Source organism: Nothoprocta perdicaria, unplaced genomic scaffold (genome assembly GCF_003342845.1).
Source record: "Nothoprocta perdicaria isolate Ctin4 unplaced genomic scaffold, notPer1 scaffold_31, whole genome shotgun sequence".
NCBI lineage: Eukaryota > Metazoa > Chordata > Aves > Tinamiformes > Tinamidae > Nothoprocta > Nothoprocta perdicaria.
The window spans coordinates 67,506-85,640 of NW_020455544.1; the positions used below are offsets into that span (position 1 = coordinate 67,506).

At 36.3% G+C, this 18,135-nt stretch overlaps 1 long non-coding RNA gene across 1 annotated transcript in view; it reads left to right on the plus strand.

Annotated features, from left to right (window-relative positions):
• The first annotated feature begins 273 nt into the window (after window positions 1–273).
• The window catches only part of LOC112950165, a 75,374-nt gene continuing 57,512 nt past the window's right edge, over window positions 274–18,135 (plus strand). Inside the window, exons 1-2 of the long non-coding RNA XR_003249969.1 lie at window positions 274–348; window positions 3,050–3,121. This is a non-coding gene — a long non-coding RNA (uncharacterized LOC112950165). The remainder of the gene's footprint in view (window positions 349–3,049; window positions 3,122–18,135) is intronic.

Sequence of the window (18,135 nt, forward strand, 5' to 3'; positions counted from 1 at the left end):
TTCCAGGCAAAGTTACACAGRTGAATTTGAAGTACTTAAGTTCAAACTCACCTGCATAACATTGCTCCAAAATGGATTGGTCCCAGCTGTAAAGCTAGCATTTCCCAAACATCTTTTAATGGTATCACATTGCATAGGCAAGCTTTGTTGTCAGGACAGGTGAAATTACTTACTTCAAAAGTCAGCTGCAGGTGATTCAGGCTAATCTCTTTCAATTTGCAAAGGAGCCCACCACAAGAGTCACAAATATTTAACTGTTCTCCCTCATTCCATTTGTTTCTCCTTTTAGTTACTSACTAAAATCCATGATATGTATAGCAAGTGGCTGCCTCTGGAGAATTAATGTAGGTTGGTATCTAGTATGTAAATATGAAGTTAGTACTTTACCAAACATACTATGACCGAGTTTAGGTTGGGGAATTTGGTCTTGGAATAGACCTGTTTTTGTTTTCAAGGTATTTTGATGGATGATAGGGTATGCAATGGGCAAGACTTGTTTCAGATTACATAGGTAGATGTAGGATAGGAGGTAAATGAATTTTCTCTTTTTATGCAATATCTATAAAAAGTAAAACTAAGGGTAAGTAGTCACAGTCTTGGCTCACCAAGAAGCTTTTTTCTCTTCCTCAACTGGAAACCCCACTACAGAGTGKTGTTTTTTTTTTYCTTCTCTCTCTAGTCTGTACAGCTGCAAGCAGTGTTTTTATAGGATATATAGCCATAAAATTGACTTCTGGCTTGTGAAAACTAATATYCTTATATGTTTAGAGGCTATTAACTGAGATGTTGCAATTAGACCTACCATTTTAGACAGATAACTGCWTAGCAACTTCTTGGTGAGTCCTCAAACATAACTTTCCTGCAATCTGTGCTATTCTTTTTGTTTCACTTGTGATTTTACTTTTATTTTCTCTAAGCTCTATAAGCCCATGTTGAGAATGGTTCCTAATACTTCTATTCATATATATTGCTTTGCCTTTTTCTTGCTATTTCACTCCATTGAAGAGTCATCCATAATAACAATGTCTTAAAAGGTTTTCAGACATGAGCAACAGAACTGCAAACTCAACATCAGATGCAGCCGAACTGCTGTTATGTTGTTACTTGTAGAAAAATTAGTGCAAATAACAGGCAATTTTATTTATTATTGAACTATGTAATCCTGTATTCTTCATTTTCTTTTCAAGCAGGCTAGATCAATTAGCAAATCAATTAACAGAAAGAAATGTTACATAGATATTTTGTTTGTGAATCTAGATCACCTGACGTCATACAGAGACGATTATTCTTGGGTGTATGAAGGATGTACAAATGAATATTCATTTCCTATTTATGATGAAAGGAACTTCCAGTTTTCATGTCTGTGTAGTTAGTTAATTCTCCTTCCTAATTTTTTCTGCTTTGTTATGATATGCATAACCACTTCTTAGTTTAAATTTCGTTTTTTTTGTTGTTGTTTTTTTCTAAAAACAAGTGACCCCTCTTAAAAAAAAAAAAAACTGAAAAAAAGAAAGAAAAAGTACCATCAGACATAATATCTCTTCAAATTCTATTTGCTGGACTCCATACCCTTCTGAAATAGTGGAKATCAAGGCATTTAGCACCATTAGAAGGGAAATGGTCAATATTTACTTTAAGACCACAGTTTACATGGATAAATACTAGAAAAATATTTATGTATCTGACCTTTGCACTGAACTCATTGATTTTTACCTTCAAGATGAAAATAATGTTGCTAACGAACAAAAAGTAACTATATACTGTTAGCTCGAGCTTTACTATAAACAAGATATTCTTCAAATATCTTAGTAATTAGATATTATTTTGTAGCCCCAATGATGTCATATATGTGGGTTTAAACAACAAAGTGGTTATTTGCAATGTTTYGTTTTTAAATAAGAATGTCAAAATGTTTTTAAAATACTCACACAAGAAACTTCACAGCATCCTTATGAGATGCTATGCCTTACTTCCTAGATATATGAAATGGGTAATCAGAAGTTCAATGGACTTACCTTTACAGAAGGGAAAGAAAAAAAAAAAAAAGACTGGGGAGGTGGAATGGTGGAAGATGTAGGAATAAAAATGTAGATTGTTATGTTCAGGTGTTATTTTCTACTGTATATTCTGGATCTGCCATTTGCAAAAGAGAAAAAAAAGAGTGGAATGTGCTATTGATCAAACGTTTTCTCTGAGCTGCCAATGTGATTCAGCTCTGAGAAAAACAAAAGTGATCTGAAGAATATCAGGTGAGATACTTTCTATTATAGAAAGGGGCTCAATTAGCCTCTATCTGAATGAGCAGTGAGTGAAAATAACATCCATGGAGATGAGTTTCAGCTGGTTGTTTTTACTAGAGAAGTCTTACATCAGAGTAGAAGTAATATTTTGGAGGTGAGGGATGAAACTCAATCCTGACACTTTAGGTTAGTATGATTTCTTTAATAATTGTGTGTCAAGATTTATTGGAGAATTGCCTGCTGCTCTTTTCCTCCGAAGTGTGAGTGGTGAGTGAACATTTTAGTAAACTTCAAATTAGCAATATTATTTTGTCTATTCAGTGGTATGATGCAAAATGAACTTCAGTCAATAGGGTAAGTTCCTGCTGAGAAAAGAAAGAAGCGTTTGGCTTTCATTTAATACTGATCTTGTTTTATTTTTTAAAAAGAAATCAGATGCCATGCACTGAAATATTCCTTTAATCTTCACATTCTCTTTCTGTATCAGTGATATTTTAGCTTGCATGTTTGAATACTTCTTGCTTCTTTGACAAGAAATCCATACATTTGACTGCTTACTGCCAGTAAAACCATTCACATTAGTAGAATGATGCTGCTCAACTGCTGTAGCTGCCATAGACRAAACTTACGCTGGAGTTTTGCCAAATTGAACTTTTGGCCTTAGTAAAATAATAAAGTGCTGCTCCCGGGGCTTAATTTTTGACAGTAACATTGGGTAATATTGTTGTGAATATCACATTTGTCCTTTACAGATGACTTAAATTGAGACTATTGCTACCTCATGGTCTTTGTTTTACTGTTTCCTTTAGGATCACTTGTCCTGGCAGATTTGAAGGGAGGAAAAGAAATTGTTTTATCAATAAATAAAGAGATGATGAAAGGTAAGCATGGGGATGTGGTGAATTTCTGGGGCCTGGTAGTGTGAATGGTTGAGAAGGTGAGAAATTCACTTGAAAAACAGTCATGTTTCTTCCAGAAGTGGTAGTGGTCTATGATGCTGCTTTGCAAAGAGCTGTAAGTAATATGGAATTAAGGTATTTGTATAGAGATTCTCAAGTGCAGCCCCAATCTTGTTGAKAAGTCAAAATTTTAAGTGAAGTTTCAAGATTGGCTAGGATGAATTGACGGGGGATAACTTGCAGTCACATCTCTAGCTGAAGAGCTCAGGAGATCATGAGAAGCTGGCCAAAGAACATGCATTATTATAGGCATGAAGTAACTTCTGGCTGCTTCGCAGTCTTCAATATATTTGCTGAGGTTCAGGATGAAAATAATTTTGTCTTTTTGTAAGAAGGACAGATTAGAAAGCACACAATACTAGGGTTTAACTCTAAATCAAGCCTTAGAGATGCAAAATTCAGAGTCTAAATTCTACTTTGGTGATGGATTTCTTCAAAGGTCAYATATAGGAAATTTTAAATGCTATATTTGTAATTGTTTCCTTAGAAGGAAGGATGAGGAAATTCTGCTTCAAGTATTCAGTTTTATCCCTTTATTTATTCTTCTAGTGACCACAGTAGGTGAAGTGCCACATGAATCTTAAATAGACTTCATCTTAAACTCAAAGAGATTACAGACCAAAGTTTTTTAACTTGAAATTGTGTGCATGCAAATGGTCATTGACTCCACAGCAACTCCATGTATTTGCAGAACGGAAGCCAAATACAACTGTCAATCACCAAAGTGTCCTTGAGAAGCTTTTTCCTTATCAAAAAATGTCTGATATTTTCCCAGTACTGGAAATGAAAAGATGAGTCAGCCTTTTCTGCATTCCTCTCTTGCCATACCTATAACACCAAATGATTAGCGTATGGGAAAATGGAAAACATTCACTTCTACTCTTCCCCTGTCCCTCAATCCCTGTCTTAGCTGCCAGGTGTTCCACGCCTCCTCTTTCCCTTAGTGCTCTAAAATTCACTGTATCTAGGCTCTATTGCTCTATTGGACAAGTTATGGATGGATTTTAAGGCGAGGGAGAGGAGGAAGAACGGGGGGAAAAAAAATTGCTTGGAATGCCTCCTTTTTTTCCTAGTAGAAAGCTGTTGGGAAAACAGTTCTTTATGAATATAGTTTTAGCATGTGTGCTGCTTTATAGGACAGAAACCACCTGGAAAATAGTAGCTAACCAGAACTGATAACAAAGCATTAGKCTATTAATCTGCTTAACGAGGACATATGGCAAAGTAGTTCAATAGTGCTGTTTTTTAAATCTGTTCTTATATAACAGGAATTCAAATTCAGTAAGACATATAGAGGTGGAAAAAAATACATAAATATGCAAGTTCTTTCAAGGTCTGAACTGAATGCCCTAACTTTCCTATTTTAGTTGCTTAGTCGTTTATATAAAGGCTTAAAAATGAAGATATCCTGGGTTATACTGTCTGGAATGGTGTATACTTGAGTGCCAACCTGCATGCTTAAACTGATCTTCTAGATGTTCTGCACTGTTGTCTGACTCCTGTCAGAGCAAGAGACTCTGCAGTTACACTATGAAAACACTTGCTTTTTATTTAAAAAAAAAAAAAAAATTGAGCTCTTGTGTTGCCTACTGACACTTCATTTTGTTTTGCTCTTGAAAAGTAGGAAAATGATTGTACTGTGGACAGATTGGAAATTCTTTCCACTTTGCTGCTTGTTTACTGTAGAGTGRGAAAGCTCTTGAAGACTTACTAATTCTTTAAAATTTTAGAATAACACTACGATGTGTTAAGGAATAGCCTTAGGATGTCTATTGCAAGAATATGCTGTTGATGAAAAAAGGAGAATGGAGGCTTAATGCTTAGTTTGTAAAATATGTCTGTTGTGAAAACTTTTTGTGGGTAAAAGGTCATATTTTCTTATTTGTCTGAGACTTCTTTTTAAAAAGATATTTTCTTTGTTTAATTGGTGAAAAAAGGTGGTGCCAGCCTTGCATCATATTACCCATAAATATGGTAACAATTTCACAGTAGCAGAAATATTCTGTTTCTTCGGTCCTTTGTCTAAAAGAGTGATAATTCTTTTCAAGTAAAACATGCTTTTATCTGGACAATGGAGATAGTCTGAAACATTAGCACAGACTATGCTTCATTTACCTATCTTGCTGACATGCGTGACAGTAGCAAGGTGAGTGAATATTAAGGCCATGTAAGAAATCTATAATTCAGTTGACAGCATATCCTATTTTGTATTGACTGTTACTGGTCACTGCGATAGCTGAATTAAACTAGCAGAGGCAATGTAGCACATGCACAGTCATGCCTTTATTTTACTGTGTAGGCAGACACAGGATAATAACTGATTATTAGGGTTCATCCTCAGCATGAACTAAGCTGTTGAGCTGGCCTGGGATAACCAGCCAGCTGGCTGGAAGAAAGAACCTGACAAGTTTAAGCAACTTTTGAGCAGACCTGAGACTGAAGAATAAGTGTTTTTCTCTGTGTTTTTTTTCTTCCTCTCTCTTCTCTTTCCCCTCTCTTGATTTTGGGAGATTGTGTGTAGATGTAGTACAGTGATAGAAGTCAACCCTCAACTGCCTTTTCTGAGCTGGCTGCCAAAAAAAGCCATTTGGCTTTTAGCCTGTAAAATTTATTATTAATTTTTACCACAATGTGGTAAATAATCATGAATGATGAGGGATTTGTCTGAATATAAGGAAAMTAACATCTTCAAAGAGCCAAATTTGTGGTCAGGATAAAGGCAGGTAGTGTTGGCTTGCTTCAGATTATGCTGTATGATGCAAGCAGTGCCATCTTGTGGATAATTAGAGGATGTGGAGAATTTTTACTTATTTTAGGAAAATTTTATGTTTGTATATGTTAATATTTATGAGAAATATTTATGAGAAATAAAATTTATGAGTATTTTTGTAGGCAAAGAACAAATGGGAGAAGAACATAATATCCAGTAATGCAAATTAAATCTATCTTGGTACTTTATTCGTGTGCTCATGTCATGTTCTTACACAGATTTAATTGTTTTGTTCCTCTATCTTGCTTTTCTTAAATTGAGGAATGCATTCATTACCAGTGGGATGTTAACATTTTTTTTTTAAAAAAAGGGGGTGGGACTTAAATCTCTCATTTGCTGTGGTACAATTCTTTCCCTAATAATCAAAGAAAAAACCTTCCAAAAACACTGTTTTTAAAATCCTTTGAGAATATGTTGCTCAACTTATGTTTTGTTTAATCAGTTTTACTTAGWATTCCTAAGTGTGACCTATTGTTGTCAGGCTTTTCAGCCCTCTTGAGAACTAGACTGGCTCATAATGTCATATGGTATGTTACTGAGAGCTGGGAAATGTTGCAAGAGGAGTTCATGCACTGCTCTAGGACTCTCTACTGCACAGATATCTGCAAAGCAGCTGCACAGATCTAGCAATTGTATCTCAGGCTATTTGCTCTTCTGTACTCAAAGTAAATGTTCTTGTATTGTCTACATCTCTGCTCCAAAAAAGAAAAAGGATAGGGGAAGAGTTTTGGTGAATGTAGACATCAGCACAATTTGATAAACCTGATAAATCTAGCCCTGTTTTTGTGTAACTTTGAAAAATAATGCTTGTAAGATGACAGGAAACTTCTTATTTTATAAATGTTACTAGTTGTTTCATTTTGCAAGTATAACAAAACTAGCTGAGAGTCATGAGTGCTCACCAAACATAGTAACTTAAAGTACCCAAAGAATTTATACCTAATGCAGGATAGGTAGAACAAGAGAGGAAGAATGAGCACTCCATCTCCCTGCTAGCCCTTGGGTTATTTTTAATCTGATATAAAGCAGAGATGTCAATAAATATTACRAAAACTAAGTTTTTCCTGAATGGCATCCTAGAAACAGTGGCATAAGATGCTGCTTCCAGAAAGAAGCCGTAAGTATGTTGCCTGAGAAAGACCTCTTGTGTATCTTGTTCCTCCAAGGAAACGACTTGTCTGTTCTATGAAAGCATGTAAAGGCTCTAACAGGCTCTGTCAGTTTTTGCTCTGGTGTTTAACTGCCACTCTCCATCTGTCTTTTCTGCCTCTGTGCAGAAGKTTACCTCCCTGTTTGCTCTTCAGCTGCCTCTCTTCCCAGCGCAAGATATTAGCTGAGTTATTGTCCTCACTGCTGGATTCATCTGTTATGGCAAGCCCTGAACTGTGACATATGTATGAGCAGCTTTATATGTGTATGCTCTTCTTGACTGTTACAAGGGCAATAGCTTCTCATAGATGGGAAGACTGTAGGTTATGGTACCTATTTAACCAGGTGCAGGCAAGTTCAAAAGACCATACACTAAAAGATGTGATAACCTGTAATTGATTTTAGTTGTGAACAGGGAAGTACWCCATGTATCCCAAATTTCATTTCCTCAAAAGTAGGTTGGTTTAGTTTTGAGCTTAAATAATTTATTGAAACTCTAATGGAAATATATCTCCAAGAAACAAGAATTAGTGAAATAGAAGGTATAGGAAAAAAGGCCTCCAAACAATTATAGAAATGTTTCTCTATTTGGTAATGGAATTGTAGTTAGAGTTCACATTAACTGTTACGAAAATGCCTTTGGATGAAGGCAAAAACTAAAATAAAAATTGCTATAATTGCAAGGATTGARAATGTTATACTGATGGCAGCAATAAAACAAAAACGTTGATTTTACAAAATGGTCAGCAAAACCCCTGACTTCTTCTAAAGGCATGTCCTTGCTAAAAGACAAATGAGTTAATTACAAAAACACAGCTACATCAACAGAAAATCAGAAGTCTTGCAAGRTAATTGGTCAGAGTTGATGCAAAAGAGGTCATAATTTTATGGAGCTAGAGTGAAAATCACTTACTCTTAGCAATATGATATCATAAAGACACTAGTGTCAGCCTTCCTGTGTGTGGATTTACAAAATATTAATTGAATCAAAAGTAATTTCATTTTTTAATTTTTGTAACACAGATGGTTGCCTAGTGTGGTATTCAGCTATCATAGGCAAGCTACCTTGTGCAAGGTCATCCCTCTCTTTGCTGTAAAACATATCCATTCCATGCTGCTTCTCAACTAATATTTTCTATGCTTTCAAATTGTTTCCCTGGAGGACAGAAAACAAACCACTTAATGACAGGATGCTGACAGGCATCCAAACAAAACTGCAGCACARCAGGCATTGCCACCTTTCGGTCCTAGTGAAGAAGTCTAGGTTTCTCATATGAAATTAATATTTTAAAACTAGATTTGTGACCTTTATTAAACCAATATTGTTCTTTAGAAATCAGTCCTCTATTTACAGTTGATAGTCAGAATTTTATTCTAATTGAGAACAGCTGAGCATCCTCTGCTATAGAGGAAGGTGATATCCTAATGTGTTTTTTTAAAGCAATGCTATTCAGTTACTATTCCACAAGTATTATGCTTAAGCACTAAGGTACAGATTCTGAAATTTAAAATGTTTTGTTACATTACATTCCTGATTAACCRTTGCATTTGGGAGAAGTCTAGTAATAAGCTTTATCTTGCACTTACAGTCCGTAAAGCAGTTTGTCTGGAAAAATGAAACACAAATATGAAGCAACTTGACATAGAATRCTATCAAATTGGAAGAAATTTCTGGAGGTCATCTGGTCCAAACTCCTCCTCAGAGCAAGGCCAGCTTTGAAGCTAGAAATAACTTGGGCAAGATCATATAGTACAGAAATGTACAGCTGAAATCAGAACTCTGGCATCCTTTCATATTAAGCTGCTCAGCAAAGCACCGAAGTGTGTATCTCTCATACTCTGTCTGCAAAGTAGAGATTATACTTCCATAAATAACAGTATTTTGGTCTGTCTGAGAAAAATTTAAAAACACTAAAGCTCACATTGGGACCATGGTAAAATGAATTTTTCTACTGTTACTTGAAATATGGAGGAAGTAAAAAATATTTTGTTTCTAGTCAGTATCAGTAAGGATAAGAAGTGCTGGTAATACCCTTTTCATAAAGTAAATAAGTCAGATTTACCTTTTTAAGCATTCCTTCTATTTGAATGTTGAATTGTCCTTTTTGCTATTTAGCCACTTAGGGGAGATGCTGTGTTTGTGATTGCAAAAGTTTTGAAAGCCTCTATTTGTTTAGTTCATGAAACTATTAACACCAGGGAGAGCACAAATATAATTTCATGACATTATTTATATGAACTAAATCAGAAAGGTCATATTCTAACTGTGCTGATTTTGCTTTTCTCTCTGAACGCTGAAGAATAAATAAGACTTGAACAGTGCATGTTAGTGACAATGGATGAGCAGACCACTAAATCTGACCAAGAATCTCTGAGCTGAGAGCAGAGTTTCCTGGACAAAAGGCTGCAGTTCTTTGGGGTTCTCAGCCAGCTTTCTGAAGGCAAGAGCTGYGGAACAAGTTGTGCTTTATGAAATGCATATCAACTATAACTAGTCAAATGCTCAAGGGTGTGTRTATATAGTCCTTGCATTTTTTGATATATCTGCTCAGCTTAATAAAAAGATTTTATCAATATTCTCCACAATCCATTGACCTTGGAAAGGCAAAAGAGTGCAAATTCCTTTTGCTCTTGAAAATGAGTGCAAATGGCCAAATTATGGCCATTAATCTTTGTCTTTCTTTACCTTATCTGAGTTTTTGTTTTCTGGCAACTTCACACAATACTACTGCACACAAGTAAATTGAAACCCCAAAAGATTCCATTAAATATTTTGCCAGAATTCCAATAGTATCTTTTCTATTTCCACTATTTTTAATAATCTGCTTAAAGCAATCAGTTGGTAAAATTTATTAGCTATCATGTTTCTAGATCATAGTTCTCTTGCTTCCTGCATAAGGAATGGTTGTATTCCATTACTTTGCCAGTAACTGTAGGTAGATTTACTGATGATAATCACAATGGCATCATATTTGCCTTTTTTTCTTATATAGTTTGAGATCTCAAGGTGTATGTGTCTTAAAAAAGAAATATATCCCTTGTGTTCAGAAGTTCTGAGGTCACATTTAGATTACCTTCTTACATACAGGCAATGCAAGGCATTATATATTTTTACCAGTTGAGAACACAGAACTGGCAAGTTATCAACTTCCCTTGCAAGAGACATTTTTATTAAGCAGTATAGTATCTCAGCCATTTGATGTGCCTCATTAATTTCAGGAGCCTCCTCATTTATTAAAACTCCTGCTTTGTCCCCAGTATTACTTTTTTCATGATTTGTTGTAACCCATCCAATTTTCTGTAACTGATCTGCCTGCACTAATTCATTTTGGGTTTTGGCTGCCCTTCTCTTTGCTGCAGTAGCACACTCAGTATATTTGTTTGCAGTTGTCTCCATTGTTGCTTCTTTTGGTCTTAGATTCATAAATAAGTGATAATATCTTGGCTTGTAAAGGAACATCCACAAAACTCATTCCWCTTTTGTCAAAATTGAATGAGGAATTACATGAGGAAATGAACATTTTTACAAGTCAAAGGGAGTCAGTAATTTCAAATGGCTCGCACACTGAGTAGAGTTTTCTAAGTTTGAGTAGAGATTAGTAATGTTAATATTTTGTACTTAAAACTCCAACAAAATAGATGCTAATGACTGACCCTCTTAGTGTGGTATACCTTGTCTAGTAATTATGGATCTGTGTTGTATTTCCTTGAAATAGTTTCCAATATACTTGCCATTTGTAAGTATAATTTGCCCCTTTCTGCACCAGGTGCTCTATARTGCCTGATACTGAGAAGGTTTTCTATCATTACATGCTATTGTGATATATATGGCATTAAAGGAGCAGATGGGCAGCTATTCTGCTAGAAGTGCTCACCCCATGGGAGGACAAAAGGTCAAAAATCTGTGCTAGTGGTTTCACTTGTTTTATAATTTAGAGCAGTTTTCATTCCACCTGGGGTTTAATAGGAACTCTACTGACCAAGGTTCTATGCCTTGGAAGAATTAGTTCTTTTGGATAAATCCTGTGTGCTTGCTTCTGGAGCTAGGAACAACTTGACCCCAGCTGACACTAAAACCTGATAGGAGTTGTACATTGGCTTTTACTGTTTTGGCAGAACAAATGTTTGCCATCAGAAATGCATTGTCAAGGGTTCAAGTGAACCCTGGTGAGTCTGGCCTCTGGTATTTTCTATTCTTTCTATATTTTCCTACTTCCTTCTTCCCCTCCCTTTCTCTTCTTTGTCTCCTTCTTCATTTTTTTATCTGTTTGCTACAGGCAGTGGTGAGGCAAATGAGGACAGCATGTTTCTCTAGCTGCTGGAACAATGTAGTGAATGGCTGGAGGATCTTTGTTTCTGYTCTTCAAGACAGTTTTCAAGTTGAGCATGTCCTCACCATTTCAGTGATACACCTTGTCCAAACTGCTATCTGTCTGTAAGAAAAATCTTCTGTAAGAAAAATTGAGACTCTGCTGGTAGGAGAGGTGTGAGCATTTTTACATTTTACAATTTTAAATTTGCAGTATCTATGTAAAGGTCGCATAAACTTGGCAAGGATGGATGAAACCACTGCAAAACTGAAGGGTAAAAAGAGCTATCCCTAGCATGTGAGTCACAAAACTCAAGAAAGCCTCTTCTGGAAAGCTGGTGTGGCTTGGGAACTGATTTCAGAATGAACATGGGAGTAGACCAGCTTATTAAAATCCATAGAAAAACAAGTTTGTCAYGAAGATCTTCTGCATAAGATTGATATTTGTCCGGTGTAGGCACTAGAGTACATTATGAACCAGTCTGCTAGATTTGTCTTAACGTGTGCCTTGTTGCTGGGAGGATCGTGCTCAGTGGGAAAGGACTCAATTTATAGTTTAGAAAACTCTGACATTGTAGCTGCTTGAAAAGGTTGATACTTYTCCCCTCCACACACAAAAAAGTGTTGTTTTTGTATTTGAAGTACATTTCATAYGAATTATATGAAGAGATTCATTTTTTATCTATTCTGATATCAGCCAAATAACAAGCTAAAGCTTAAGATTCYTTTTGTTTCATTTTATAAGACTTCTGATTAAGTAGAATATTGTCAGCATCGATTTATGATTTTGAAGGAATGCATCTTAGCATCTCTGCCCTATATACCATTTATTTGTTCTGTTTAGCAATTTGCCACAGTTTAAGTACATATTCATTAAAAATCCATCGGGAAGTTCCTTTATAATGTACAAAAATGTTATATAGCCTAGATTAATACAACTATTCAAGTACAAGTATACACGCATTACAGATTTGCTTTTCAGTTACTTAGAAAAAAGGTCTCTTGCAAGATGCCTATGATAAGGATGGAAACAGTTTACTTAGGCTTGTAGAAGGAAGACTTTCTTATCTTTTTCATGTAGTACAATTCTCATTTCCTCTTTGCAGAATACTGTTATATTTTGACCTGTTACTTGTCCCATATTGGATAGCACAAGTCATGTAGCTGAGACAAAAGCTGGGAGGAAGCCTCAGGAGAGAAAAGCTGGAAACACTTTGCTGGCAGGCTGTGTGGATCAAACTGTTAGAAGTCACGATAGAGTTAGGTTATTTGGCAAAGACTACTGGGAGGGGGGAGACAGGGAAATCGTGCCTAATAATTTCTATATTTACCAGTAACAAATACAAATCATAATCACTTGTCACAGAGCAGGCAGCAATCAGTCTGATCCTCAGTTTGCATTTTAAAAATAAGTTCTTGATAGAACAACACTGGATTCCTAACAAGATAGTTCTTTAAATTGTGACTTGGCTGTGATGCAACAGCTCACATCTCTAAATGTTTATGCCATGTTGTCTTGCAGAACATGTAAGTTCAGCTTTACTTCTGGCACAAYAGTTTCCTTGGACTCAGGCCTGAGTCTGCCATAAAAGTGTCAACAATGGAACTTCAAAAGGAAGTTCTTCTTGTTTTACCAATTTCCTTGGAGATGCTTTAGTGAAATAATTAGTTGGGTGACTTGAGTGTRTGAATTTTATAGCATATATTTTAATTATTTTAAAGTATGAATGTTTAAAAGTGTGATTTTGAAAGTAAGAGACATATTTCAAGTATTGTTATATTATAGAAGAATCTAAAAGGTCATTATGACTGATTTTGTGGCATTGATAAGGTGAAAATTCATGTTTATGGTATTCAGAGTTACTTACGGACAGTTCTCAGTGGTAGCACAGAAGAGCTAAATCTCATTCAGTCTGTCTTGGAATTTCTACTCTGTCATTTTAAATCTCTTATGCTCACTCAGTATGTATCCGCTTGTAAAGAAAATGAAAGTAACAAAGAAGTGTACATGTATAAATAATTCATTAAATTCCCTTTTGTTTATATTTTATGCAGAACCATAAATTACTTGCATTTTTAAGAGCCCAAAATAGTACTAGAAGCCTGAGCATCACTTAAACTGCTGAAAAAATTCCTTTCTCCTTTCTTAGATTTCATAAAGAAATTTGAATGAGAGTTAATGTTAGGACTTAAACTTCATGGGTGGTGAGGCCTTCAACTGCTAGTAGTTATTTGTGTTTTTTATTATTGCTAAGTTACGTGTATGTACATTTCCAAGCAGACAAATGTTGATCATTGTTTCTGTGATGTTTATCATTGAAAATATTTTGTTACCGTGTTCAGCACCATCCTTTAGTTGAGGACGAGATTTGAATGAACACTGAAAAGGCTGGCGTTGCTATCTGTAAGGCACATGCAATGTTGGTCAGCAGCCCTTCTTCGTAAAGAGCTGGAGAAGAGATAYGTGACATTCAGTGACAGAGTGGTAAATTGTGAGCTGAAATTCAGAACAGAGAAGGGTTAACAAAACAGATGAAGAAAATGATGTTGATTCTGTATATGGGATGATGGGTTCTGTGTTAGCTGTTAGCAGTCAGGAAAACAGTACTGTAGTTATGAATAGTTCTGTGACTATAGATCAGTGAAAATCAGCTCAGTGCTCTGTGGTGATTATAAAAACACAAATAGGTGTTAGGAATGATTAAGATGGAATTGAGAACAAATCAAACACAACAAGTTTACTGCTRTATCAAACTGTTATGTGTTCATATCTTGAATACAACATCAATGTTGGTGTTCTGATCTCAATTCTTAGCAAAAAGCGTAGCAAGGAAGATCACAGATGCAGAATGAGTTCCGTATAAGAACTGGCTATAGACATAATGATTTGCCAGGCTGTTAAGACAGACTGATTCTGAGACAGTCGAACTGATTATTGTCTTTTTTAGTAAGTAAAAGCAGGGCATCAAATGAAACTATCAGATACGAGATTCAAAACAAACAAAAGAAATGTTATCTTGTAGTGTGTATCTGAACTGTCGAGTTTGCTGCCAGAGGATGTTGTGGTTGTGATTGCCAAGATATTTGCAGAAGTTCAAAGTTGTGGAATACAATCCATATACGTTTATAAAACAGAATGATAACACTTCTAGTTATAGTTGCCAAATTCTCCAAGTCACTACTGGAAGGAGGGGGTAATAGGGACATACAGAGCTCTTTTCCYCAAGCATCTAGTATCGTGCCAGTACTCCAGACCATAAACTGGACTGTTTTTATATTGAAAATTACAGGGTAATTTTTGTAAGATGYTAATTTATGTTTGTACAGTATATAACTAGCTAGAAGTGAAGCAAGCCCTTCTGTGTAAACTAGCATTTGGTGACATTAAGATACAGAAACACACAGATGCTACATTGTGGGACATGGACAAACAAGAACATGACACAGGAGGATGCAGTAGACTTGTCAGAATGGTGAGGCTGTGACTCGAGGTGGTTAAAGGATTGTATCCATATCAATGAGGGCTTGTGTGAGCTAAAAACTAAACTGAGAGGAGATTAAAGCAGGCAGTTATAGCAAGTTAGATTTTGTTTTCTGTCTTCTGGCAAACCYATAGAATTCCTTTGCCAGTGTAGTATATCCAGTGACAGCATCCTTGAGCATCTCAGGTGCTGAATGAGACTAATGTGGGGCTTTACTGAGGAGCAGCAAACTACAGTGAAAGGATGGTGCTGAGGAAGTGCAGGACAGCAGTGGCATGGGGCAGCAGAATGGAAAAGAAACCTATTCCCTCCTAGCACCTGGGTTGTCTGGAGGATGTTCAGAAAAATAATTTCTGTACAGAGGCTCAAGCTATTTCTTCTCTTTGGAAGAGCTGCTGTTGTTGTGTAGCTGATACCCACCGTAACATGAGTATGGCAAGTATAATAATCTAAGAAGTCCTTTCTTTCATAAGAAATAAAAAGTCTGAAAGAAATGAAGAGAKTACTTGAATTACTTTGTGTTTTAGACATTGAAAACTTTACTTGGATAGCAGTGGGTTTTGAAACTCACATGGAGGTCAAAGAAGGATGAAGTTTTGGTAGGTGATAATGAAAGCAGCTGTTCTTCTTCTGGCTACCTAGAGATCTTTCTAATTACTAAAGTTTTTGCTGCCAGATTTCCTGTGCTGGGCAGGCAGTCTTATAGACAGCTTGCTCTTTTACAGCTGCTTTCTCCTGAGAATCTCAAAAGTAATTTTGAGAGGACTTGGATAGCTCTGTTCTATTTGCATGTGTGTTTATCCCCACTGGGGAATGTTCATTCCTTCCCTTAGGTGTCACTGTTTATTGCTGCTAGGCTTTCACAGGCTCCATCCTTGGCTGTGTGGCAGTTTTGCTCTATACCTCAGGCTTCTTGGCAAGCTGCTGCGTAAAGGCTGCGCTGCCAGTCTGTGCTGCCTCTCATACTTGTCTCCCTCCTACATCAGAGAATAGCAGTGACAGCCTGTGTAAGGCTGTTACCAGAGATCTATATTAGTACAATGTTAAAAAAGATACCTTGCCAGTAATTTCTCAGGGAGGGTTATGTTTTAAATGTATATAATTTTTAATCCCATTTTATTTCCTTTAAAAAGAATAAGGATTATAAGCTTGACAGTTTGCAGGAAGTTAATTTGTGTGCCCTTTGAATTTTCTGATGGATTTTTCCTTTTAATTTAGCTTCAGAAACATTTAGATTCTGGGTGAAATTTTCTTTGTAGGTCAACCTTTATTTCATATTAGAATTTCATATTAGTGTTTCTATGTATAAACCTGTGTGACTTATATGCTAGCGACAGATAAGATTTTTATATACTTAACATTTATCTTAATTTATCTGTCCAAACTAGGACAAATTATTTGTATTTCTATGTGGTAGCTAGAACCTTTTCCCTCTTTCCTCCCAGTCCCTTGCATCCTAAAGGCAAGTCGCATAACCTGTACAGTTGTGGAATACAAGCAATTACAATGAACTTAGAAGAATGATATGAGTGATCAGAGCATAAAGGTTTTACTGTACTATAATGCATCTTAAGATGTTAGAACATAGTTACAGCACGGAGAAGAGCAACTTTTAAAACAAGAATWGTGAAGCAGGGCATCATCAGTCTTTTAAATATCTGCTGTGTTATAGAATGAAGGGCCTTGCAGAAGGCAAAAGAGGCTCCAGCCGTGTGCTGAATGGGAACCTTTATCTGGTTCTTGTGCCTGTGCCAACCAACAGTCCCTTTCATGTGGGTGCTGCTGGCTCCTTGGCATTCACAAAGTTTTGGGGAGCCTCCATCTAGTTACTTGCCATTGAGTTTATACTTGTGGAAGACTTGAGTATACTGACAGGAAGCAGAAAAAAAATCTAGTAATGCTACTTGAAAAGCTGAAAAAACTACCTTATTATAGAACATTTATTATTGAATTTATATATATTGAACTTAGTGAACATTTTAATATCATTTACAATATAGAAAAGCTAATGAAAGAAAAGTGAGTTGTAATATTCCAGGTGACTGTTTTGGATTTTTGCTTGTTTGCTTTGTTGTGTGTTTTCATTACCAAAGAGAATTTAAGTTAGGGTGAAGTTTTTTTTGTTGTTAATCCAGGAATGACCTAGAGATGTGGGGGAAACAGAGTAGACCAGACTGGCTAGTGGATTACCCAGGGAAAACTCTGCAAATAGCTGTTTCATCTGTTTTGAAATAAAGAGGATTACTTTTGCTTGATAACTCTGTGTTATGTTTTCACGTTGTCCGGAGTATGAACTCTGCAGTTTCCAAATAAGGAAAACATGGCTGGAGATSACATCCTAGCTCTAGCTTTAGGAGGAGGATGCTATGGTCATTTACAATGTTTAATCTCGTTTTTGACAACTGTGTGCATTTTAAATCAGAGATGACTGCATAGGGAGGAATTGCAGCATGGACATGCATGCTTCCTTATGTGGGAGCTTTCATCTTCAGTGAGTGGAAAAACAGCAAACCCCACTTTTTTGTCCATGGACAGAATTTCACTTTATTTTACTAGCAGCTAAATCGAAGAGCCATCTGCATCTCCTGTGGGGTTCAGCGCTCAGCTAGTTTCTTTGTGAGCTGGCAAGCACATGCCTATGCGAGAGAAGTTCAGCGGCAGAATTGCTAGCACTCTGTGTGTGTCGGGGGGTGGTATTACAAAAGGAAATATTGCCTTGTTGCTAAGATATGTTTCTTGTTGGTAATTCCCCTAACAATGCTGTTTTAGAAGACTTGTTGGTTTGGCAAACAAAATTCTGAGTTACATATGGCAAAGAGCAAATTCTGCCCCTTCTTGAACCATCTGTGAGGCCTGCAAAACAGTAGAAAGCTATCTGCAAGCAAGCTGGYCCTCCTGCATTTCCGCTACTAGCCAACCTGCTCCTAGTATCAGTAAAACTTTCAATGTTATTTACTGATGAGATAATCAGGTTGGTGGGGCTAACAGGATGATTTTTTGTTAGTTACTTATCCTTCAACACAAAGACAGAGGTCTATGTTGCATCCAATAGGTGTATGATGGAGTTCAGGAATATCACAGTAGTGGCATACTGAGCTCAGCTTGTCATGTCATAAATTCCCTCTGATACTTTCCAAGAAGGCTGCTGATCTTACACTGTCTTTGCAGAGCAAAGGACACAAGGTAACTGTTCTATTTGCAAATGAGGATGTAGATCTATTACAAA